We start from the raw sequence: 10,452 nt of genomic DNA on the forward strand, positions 1-10,452 counted from the left end.
AGACAGAGGCACAGGCCTGCCCTCCCATAGCTCAGGAGCTGGTGGGGAGACAAGCACACAGCACAAATCAGGCGGCACTGGGACAGGGCTCAGAGAAGGGACAGGTGCTGAGGCCCCCACAAGTCCAAGTGGGGGATTCATTCTGCTTGGGGATAATAAAAATAATGGTTAACCTGATGGGAACTTAAATGGTGTTCTTCTTGTGACCTAAATTTTGGTTGATCCTCCAAAGCTGAGAACAAATGGTATTAAGTGGTCACAGATTCTAAACAAAGAAGATGGATAATCTTTGAAGAACCGCTCAGGAGTGATCCCCAAATCAGTCCAAAGGCCCTGGCCCTTCACTCCTCTGGAGGGTACCAGAGAGACTGCAGGGAGGGCGACAAGGAGGGGATAGAAGGTGGGATTCTCTTCAGGGGGAGAGTGCCAGCGTGCTGGGGCATCCTGCGCCCTTCCCACGGGTTGGGCAGCACAGGTGAGGGCTTCCTGGGTAGCATTGCTGAGTATCTGAGTGCTGGGCCTTGGACGTTCGGGGGGATGTACGTGTGGTGCTGGGGAATGGAAGGAGGGGTGCGTGGAGCGCGCAGGGCAGAGAAGCCTGCCGTGAGCCGCCTGGCCACGGGCCCAGAGTGTGTCCTGTGATGGTCCGCTGGAAGCCAGGGGCTAAGCGGACGTCATAAGCCACAAGCTAAGGTGGCATCACCCAAGCTAGGGACTGTAGTCAGAGGTCCCCAGTGGACATATTTCCAAAGGGCTCCCGAGAGACCTCCATGAGGAAAGGGGGAGTGTTTAGACACTTGCCACACCCACAGGACCTCCAATGCTGGGTGACAACTATAGACAAATAGGACAGTTTCTGCCCCTTATCTCTCCTCATATGAGTCTCTCCCATTCCTCCCACCCAACCCTGGAGGGTCCAGAGGCTAGAGGGAGGAGGAGAGAAGAGGAGAGAGAAGGACAAGCACTGCCCCTTCCCCAGAACAGGTGTCTCCACCCGGGACAGGTGGATTTTGGGGAAGAGAGCTTTCAAATAGGATGAGGCTTTAAGGCTTTGGTGTTAGACTGGACCGGACAGTTTAATAACCACAAACTCGCAAAATGGAACTATTTGTTAGCCCCTAAGAGTTGTCTGGAAAGTCAGAATCCTTCCCTCACCAGGGAAGTGAGAGTCAACCCAGCAGGGATGAGAGGCATTGGTGGGGAAGACTAGAGCCACCATCTGCTTGTGCCAGGTCTGAGGATCTCCATATAATGGTTGAGTACACAGAAGTTCAGAAAGGTTGAGTAAATTGCCCAAAGGAACTCAGCAAGGAAGTGTAAGGCTGGGTCTTGAAGCCAAGAATGAATTCTAAATTCTACTGTACACACGGTGAGGAGAGAGGACAACATAGCACCCAGGGAAAAGCCAGCCCCTTCTGCCAGGCTCAGAATAGAAGTGTCGACATAGGGCGTTGGAGCGGAGAATGATTCCGAAGTGCTGAGTGACCAAGCTCTGGCCAGAGACCGTCTACTGCCTCCTGCAGCAGACAGAGAAGGGAAGGGGTGGGTTCAGAGTGGGCACTCAGGTGCCCCTCCATGGGGGGGATGCAGCTGTGCAGACATCTCTAACTCTGAATGAACATGCAGGCCCTTGACTTGGCATCCAGAAAGGAGGCTGCAATCACCACTTATTGGGAAATTGTTTACAGCTGGAACCTGCTCCAGAGAGCACTTACTCAGCCACCTCTTTAGTCAGAGCTGAGGACAAAGTGAGACAGGAGGAGGCTGAGTGGAAGTCGCTGATGTCCCTGGGAAAGGGTAAGGAGTCTCATGGCTGGGCTACGATCAGGCTGCTCCCTGCTGTGGTGCGACTGGCGTCAGCTGCGGGGAAGCAAACGCAGAGTGTCAGGGAGGCAATGGCTTGGGTGGGGGTCAGTCCTGGAGTTGTGCTGGAGACCTCTTCCATCTCCAGGGCTAGAGATGGAGAGGAGCTAGCATTTGAGGGGTCCCCAGATGGACCCAGCACCCTGTTTGTTCTCCATCACTCCAGGAGGCCAAGGTTTACCATTCTCATTTGGCAGAAGAGAAAAGGGAGCCTTAGGAAGGGTAAGAAACTCATGCAAGGTGACACAGCTAGTCAGTGACAGAGCCTGAATTGGAACTCTCACTCCTCTTACTCTAAAGCCAGTGTCCCACCAGTGAGAGGAACAACGGCCATGTATTGCCTTTTGGCTCAGCTGAAGCTGCTCCATCACCAGCAACTTCAGAGGCAGGGCTGCCTTAGCAGAGGATGGGACAGAGGTGGGGTGGGCCCTGTAGACCAGCGCAGTCCTGGCTACTCTGTCCCCCTCCTTTTGTCCACAGTGCCAGGCCCTGGGGGCACAAGGTTGACTAAGACATGCTAGGCCTTTGCATATGCTGTTTCCTTGACCTGGAACCACATTGTCCCCTCACCCCAAACATCCTCCTGCTCCTGGCCAACTCTACAAGGTTCAGCTTGGATGTCATTCTCTCTGGAAACTTCCCTGACTATGATTTCTTGCCTTATACCCCAGTCATGTGAAGAATTAGGAGCCCCACCTCGGGCTCCCACTGCCTGGGCATCCCACCACCTTACCGCTCACTGTGTGTGCTATTTCCTTGTTGGCCTCCTCTACTAGACCACGGACTCCAGGACTGTCTTACACTTCCGCCGCACATTGCTGCATCACCTCCACCCTCTGCCCCACATTGACAATGATGGAAACTCCTTGTTCGAGCTTATTCTAACCAGGGAGGTCAAGTAACCTGAGATCACACAGCTAGGAAGAGACCAGACTGAAATGGGAGGGCATCTGACTGACGCTCACTTATCTGTAGGGGCAATCCCTGCCCCTGAAGATTAAATCAAATGTGGAAATGGAAGTGAGCAGTGACTCTGAACGGCAGAGCATAATGCAGGAAGGTTGGACTGTGCTTTGGAGGGAAGGTCCTGGAGCCCTCAGCCTCTGAGGTCCACACGGTCCCTGATCAGAGGAGGGACAGCAGTGGCTCCTCCCCAGAGACCTTTCCTCTGCAATGCAGTGAGCTTGGGGGGTCTTCGGGGGAGTCATTTGCAGGGATTTTCTAGCACTTCATTGAAGGGCTTTTAGGCAAAGCAGCGGCTGTTGACACTGATACTGTGAGAGCTCCTGAGCCCAGGTGTCAGATGCTGCAGGAGCAGAGATAGAAGGAAAAATGCGAGAGAGAGATGCAGCTGAGCTACCCAGTCATCTGGCAGCCCTGAGTCAAGGGTTGCATTTAGAGGTGGCTGGAGAAGGAGGCTTCAGGGAGCACAGAGGGAGTGGGGTGAGGGGAGAAGCTGCCCAGCGCGGGGACAGTCAGCCTCAATACACACCTGTTGTGAGCTAAGCAAGGGGCCTAAGAGGGAAGAGATGTGGGTGTAGCCCCTGATGAGGTGGAGAGTCAGAGAAATGAGCAGAAAATTACAGTACCGAGTAATAAGGAGGGGGAACACAGGGCATATGGAAACCCAGGGGAAGTGCAATTAAAACAGAGGATGCAAATAGTTCTCGGCCCAGGCTGCATGTTAAAATCACCTGGGAAGCTTTTAAAAAATACTGTTGTGCAGGTCCCACCCCAGATCGATTAATTCAATATCTCTGGTGGTGGGATCTGAGGGTCAGTATTTTTTTAAAGCTCCCCAGGAGATTCTGTTTTGTGGCAAAGATGGAGAACTATATTGTGCTGAGAGATCTGGGGCTGCTTCTGAGAGAAGGTAGAGCCTGAGCTGGTTTTGGCAGGGGAAGGAGTTAGATGAAGAAGGCTCAGTGAAGGGTTCTCCTGGTGGAAGGGTCAGGCAGAGGTCCAGAGTGGACACAGCAGGACCCACTAGAGGAAAGACAGGCAGTTCCGTAGGACCAGAGAGGAGACTCCGTGTGAGGGCCGAGTGGGCAGCTGGGACTGCATCAAGAAAAGCCTCAAGAGTTGAAAGCTTCCTGGAAGCCATGGGGAGGCTCTGGAGCATTCTAAGCTAGGGATGACGTCATCAGGACGTCAATGGGAGAAAGAAACCAGTGGGTAAAAACTCCCGCCCCTGTCCTTCGGAGGGATGGTTCTGGAAGGAATTCTGAACACACCGAATTCAGCCCCTGTTTGCCAGAGCAACAACCTTGAAATGCACCCGATAGCAGCTTTCTCCCGTCTTTATCTCATTCTTCTCGAGATCACCTCTTAAACAAACTACCTGCACGAGACTTCATTTCAGGCTGGAAACAATCTACCTGCACGAGACCCTTGTTTCAGGTTTGGAGGGAACCCACGCTACGACAAGTCTCCGGCCACACCCCGACATTGTCCTCAAGTGCTCATGGCCCGGTGATGGAGAAGTCAGAGTGTAGTGGTGAACTCAATACAGTGAGACACACCCGGTGATGGGAAAGCACAGGGTGCTCTGGGAAAATAAAGGAGGGCTGCCGGGGCCGATCTTGGGGCATTAAGGAAGGCTTTCTGGAGGAAGTGGTTCTAAGGTGAGACCTGAAAATCAGGAAGATATTGGCCCAGCAAAGAGTGTGTGTGTGGGTGTAGGGCAAGGCAGAGGGTGTAAGGATGAGAGTCAGTGCAGACAGAGAGCAGAGGATATTCCTAGACTGTCTGGAGACAGTGTGGCACCAACAGGGAACTGCAAAGAGTCACGTGGACCTGGAGTGTAGAGTGACGGGGTACACGTGGCCCTGGGTGGGGTGCTGTGCAGAGGTGGTCAGGGCTGGCTCATGCTGGCTTTCTTGGCCACCATAGGGGTCATTACGCCACTGTATGCTGAAAGCCACAGGAAACTACTGAGGAGATTATCATCCTGGATGTGAGCTCTGTTTGAAACATGTGAGTTTCAGGTGTCTAGTACAGGGCCTGGTCCAGAAATTGCCTAAAAATACAAAAGTTCTTTATCATAATTCATTTGGAGTGTCCCTTCCCCTGTTCCCTTTGCCTATCCTCCCTCTTCCTCCTTTATGATTTTGCCCTCACCCTCAATCTATTCTTTCTGCTGCCTGGAAATATCCAATTGCCTCCAAGTACTCAGCAAAGAAAAAAAATCATCTCACCCAAAGGGAGAGAGTCTGCATATTCTGCCCTCTGGTTCTTGGCTCCTTCAAAGGCAGGAGAGGAAGAAGGTCTGTCTCCTGACAGGTGGGTCATATTATTTTATGGGGAATAATAAGAGGATTTCTGTCAAGCAGACACGATGGGTCCTAACAATGTTTGGGTGTTTATATTTGGGTGAGTATATATTATGGCACTGTCCCCAGCCATTGCTTGTCTGTTAAATGGGGATAATGAGGGTTCCTGACTCCCGGGGTTGTTAGGATTAAACACCAGTGTAGAGCACTAAGAACAGAGCCTTGAAGAGTGAAGCACTCAATATATGTTAGCTTATTTTCTTCTCCTTCTCGTTCCCTTTATATTCTTCCTCTTCCTCCTTCTCTTCCATAATCATCATCATCCTACTACAGCCTACCTCTGTACTCCCTAGACAGAGGCGTAATATTGGAAAGATACCCTTGCTCCTAGCTGCCAGCACCCCCTGGGCTTATGTTCCCAGGCTATTTTCACATTGAATTGCAGTTGTCTGTCTAATTATTGCCTCCTCTTCAGAAAAGTGTATTCCTGGAGGGCAGAGACAATGTTTAAATTGGAGGTTCTTTTCCTGGATCCATGGAACTCAGGGCTTCCATTAAGTTGGAAGGGAGAACTTCATCTTTATGTCACTAATTTCTATGTCAGTCATTCTCAAATGTGCAGGATGACCTGGAGGGCTTCCTTAAACACAGACTGATGGGCCTCCACAGGGTAAAGGGACATCCTGGTTTACCTGGGACTAAATGGTTTGAAAGATGTAGGACTTGCAGTGCTAAAATTAGGAGCTTCCTGGGCAAATTGGGATGAGCTAGTCACCCCAGCCCAAAACCCCAGAGTCTCCAATTCAGTAGGTCTGGGGTGATAATCTGCATTTCATGCGATTCCTAGATGATGCCCACGTTGCTGGGACTGCATGCTGAGAAGTGCTCTGCCCAAAAAGTGACTCACTGCTTCTCCAAAGGTAGCAATGACTGCAGTATTATTTGCAGTCCCCGTGACTTCACCACCAACAGAAATTGTATATATTTTCCTGTCACATTACAGATATCTCAAAATATCATTTACGCTCACTCCCTTGAAATTACAGGTACTATGAGACAGCTGTTTAATCTCAGTATTTAACGTGTTAATAAAGATGCACATATATCACTATACTACCACTTTCATTTTTAATATTTTGATAACTATATTTTAATGTAATCGGCTTCCTTCATAATCCCTGCTCTTCAAGACCTTACAGTCCACCATGGGACATCTGTAGACAGGTGACAAGACAACACAAAGCCCAGAGACCTCACGGTCCCAAACTCTCATGTAGAGATTTCTGCAGTTTCAAGCATCTCTCTCATCGTCCACTTTAACACTCTCATTCCACCTTCCATGTGCTGCCAGCAAGATCTTTCTAAGACCTAAGTCTGGTCTAGTCACTTTCAAGCTTATTACCATCTAATGGCTCCAGGGTCCAGAGGAGAAAGCCCACACTCTATGGTAGGGCTTACCTGGCCTCCCTGTCCATATCCCAGCCCCACGCTCACCCCATCTAGAGCTTCTGGTGGTCCCAGACATCCAGCCATCTCACACCTCCAAGCCTTTGCTTAGGTGTTACCATCTGCCAGGAACACCCTCACAATTTCTTACCCTATTTTACCTGACTGACATCTACCTATCTTTCAAGACTCAGTGCGAGGTACCTTTCTCTTCTAAAAATTTCCTTTTCTGACACTTCCTCCCACCACACTGGAACTGACTCCATTCTCCCATGGTGGTATTCCTTCTAGGTTTGACATAGCCCAGTCACACTTTATGATATAAATTACCCTTCACGTCTGTCTTCCCCTGCAGAATGGCACAGTGCTCTTCACCTCTTGGACAATCCTGAGTTGGAACTTACAGTGAGTGTATTGCCTGACACTCATAGGTGTTCACCAACTGTTACTGTAATAATTGTTATATCAGTTCTTTATCTACCCTCTCCCCCACAGGGACATCAATCCCAGTGAGCCATCATCCTCAGCACCCATTTCACCATGGCCTCTGCCCAGTCCAGACCCTTGAAGGCATCTCCTTTGCCCGTCAAGACTTTCTCCTCAAGCCTGCTTTCAGGGCACTCTGTGATCGGCCAGCTTCCTCTATAATCACCCACCTTTCCCTCCTCTGATCAAGGCAAGAGAGCCTGCCTCATCTGTCTCCCAGGAGCCACCAGCTTCCTTGTTCACTTTGTGCCGCCATCATGGCTGACGTACATTCCCCTTCCCTCCCTGACTAGTCAGAGCCACAGAATCCTCTCCCATGGAGGTGGGCTCCTGCTGGCTGATTGAGGGGCTTGATGATGGCATCAAATATCCGGGTGGTCACCACTTCTCTGCCCGCCATCTCTGATGCTAGCTCCATCCTCATATTAGGAGCCAGATGGCTACAGAAGTTCCAAGTGTCACATTCTGACAAGATACTGTTTACAGGAAGAAGAAAGGTTCCTGTGGCTCTCTCCCATGAAAGAGGAAGCTTTCCCAGAAACCTTCCCAACAGACCCCTTCATTTCTCGGCCAGAACTGGGTCATATGCTCATCCCTGCACCAATTGCTGGCAAGGAGGCTGAAGTGATCAGGATGCTTAGGTCAGCTCTGCTTGAAGGTTAGTCAGCGGGGACCAGCAGTGCGAGCATCACCAGCATCTCCAGGGTGCTAAGTAGAAATTCAGATTCTCAGGATCCAGCTGGGACCTTTGGGATCATATCTCTGGGATCAGGCCACTCCCAAATCTGCATGGTTGTTAGTTATACTGGTGACTCTGATGCTAATTTGAGGAGAACCCGCTTGCACTGATCTCCCGGGATGAAAGGTTTGTTGTGGGGCGAGCTGTCGTGACTGATTCAACTACCTTACAGCTCTATCTCGCATCACTTGCCCTCAGTAACAAAATGCATGCAGCTTCCAGAACTTGCCATGCTCTTCCACACCACCACAACTTTGCCCGAGTTGTGTCCCTTCCAGAATGCTGTGTCTCCTTGACTATTGGACACATTTCTGTCCATGCTTGAATACACAATGTGTCACCCCTCCCGTAAGTGGGCCTCTCCTCTGTGCCCCACGGACCCCTACTTACTCCCACCCCTTTGGGATTCACCATTCCTTACCACGTCCCTTTATAGACTTGCTTCTTACCTTTGTAGCCTGAACACAGAGTGGATGTTCCACATACATTTGTGGAATGAACAGGATGGTCAAGTTCTTGCTTTGGGGCCTGGGGAGGAGAGTGGGTAGGTGCTTTATCTAACCTCTTTATTTCTGATGACAGTCTTTCTATGTTCACTATATACTATGGCAGGGAGACCATGGGCTTGGGGGTCACATCAGCCCACGTTTCAATCCTGCTTTGCCCTTACTAGCTATGTAGCCTTGACTGATGAACTTACCTTCCCTGAGCCTCAGTTTCCTCAGCTGTAAAATGGGGCTAGTAATGTCTGTTTTCTATGATTCTATGTGGATTGACTGAGAAAGTGGGAATGAAAGCCCTCACACATAGAAGGCAGTAAACCAACAGTTTTAGTTATTAATTCCCCACCTGGTGGCAGTCCTCTTTACAACTTAAACTCGCCCCCATTTCAGCCCTCTGGATCCAAGTTGTAATTTTGATAACTGGATATTGGAAAATATTATGTCACTTTTGCATTTCACGGTCCTATCAGCTGACTGTGAGTATCTGCCTCTACTTTGAAAGGTGAGCAGTATCTGAAAGAATTTGCCTCAAAGACTCTGTGTGTGTGTGTGTGAGTGAGAAAGACAGAGAGACAAAGGAAAGAGACTGAGAGACAGAGAGACACAGGGACTTAAAGACATTGTTTGAAATATGTGTTTCTGTCTCTGTAGAGACAGAGAGGTGAGGGGAAGGGAGGAGACAGAGAGACAGAGAAAGAAAATGACAACTCTCCTTTTGCTAGTCTAAACAAAATAGGGTTGAATGTTGTAAATTCTACACTTTGTGCTTTCACAGGAGACAGGTCCAGCTCCTCCCTCCAGGGCATCAGACTGGACCTCCCTGCCTGCAGGGTCCTTGGCCCTGGTAAGTGGTCAACTTTGCCCCACATTTGAGAACTCACAGTTCCAGAGAGAGAGCTGGCAGCTGGCTTGGTACAGTCCTGGAATTGAGCAACTGATCCTCATGGCCACTGAGGGCCCTGGTGGCAAATTGCCCATTAGGGATCCCGGCTGCCTCAGTCTCCCCTCTGGGAGGCCTGGACTAAGGGAGGGTGGGGTAGATGGTAGTGAGAGCCCCCGTCCAGCAGTCTGGAGAGCCTAGAGCTTAGAGGTGGTATCTGTTGGGTTACTCACTGTTAGTGTGAGCTTGAGCAGGTGTCTCAGCCCCCTGGGCTTCTGACCCTTTATAAGTACAAATGGGAATAGCTGCGTGGCCAATGCCGTGAGGTGGTTATGCAAGGTGAAATACACAAAATCTGTGAAAACATTTTGAAAAGCACAAAGCAGTTGGAAAATACTAGTAAAATAGTAGTAGCAACAACAACAGCAGCGATACTACTACTATGCTCAGGCTAGCGTTTGGCTGACTTTGTTCTGACTCAAACACACAGTCAGTCAGTGTCTGGACTTCACTGCTTCCTAAACCTTTAAATTTCACCTTTTGGCATCAGACCTTCATATTACGTGTTCAGAGATATCCTTGCTTTCCATTCAACAATTTTATATTGAGGCCCTGTAAGTAGTTCTGGGTAGAACCACCTGTAAGTGGTTCTGGGTTCCCAATGGTGAACAGGTACACGGAGAGCCTGGATGAGGGAGCTTTGCAACTTTCTGAAGGTGAAGATTCATTTCTTCCTTTTGTAGATGAGAAAATGAGGATCTGAAAATTAAGAAACGTTCTTGTGGCCACAAGACAGGAAGCGTGGAGCCTGGGCTGGGTCGGCTGGCTTCTGGTCCAGCCTGTCAATCATTCATCCACTCCCTTTCTCACTGCTTCTCCAAAATCCTCCAAAAGATCTCCTTCTTTTCTCCTGATACCCAGGTGTTGAACTAAAAGGGAGCTGGGAGAAAAAGGAAATGAGAGAGATGACATTTTTAAAGTCAAGATGGTTTTCAGAAAAAGAGTTTTTTTTTCTCTATTTGCAGGTAAAGTGAAGCAAGGAGAAAGGATGTGGAAAATGATTGGGGTGGGGGTTGGGACCACTCACTTTCGTCTCCCAGGTAAGAATAACTTCCTGACTTTTTCCTTTCTCCAGATGTCTGTGCACCAGTGGAAAATTATCTGTTAAAAAATAAGCAATAACATATAAAGGAAAAAAACCTTTTAGCTTCAAGTCAGAGCTATGAGATGCGCATGCTCAGTTGCTGGCAGGAAACTGGAGGT

This window comes from Diceros bicornis, chromosome 21 (genome assembly GCF_020826845.1).
Source record: "Diceros bicornis minor isolate mBicDic1 chromosome 21, mDicBic1.mat.cur, whole genome shotgun sequence".
Lineage (NCBI taxonomy): Eukaryota > Metazoa > Chordata > Mammalia > Perissodactyla > Rhinocerotidae > Diceros > Diceros bicornis.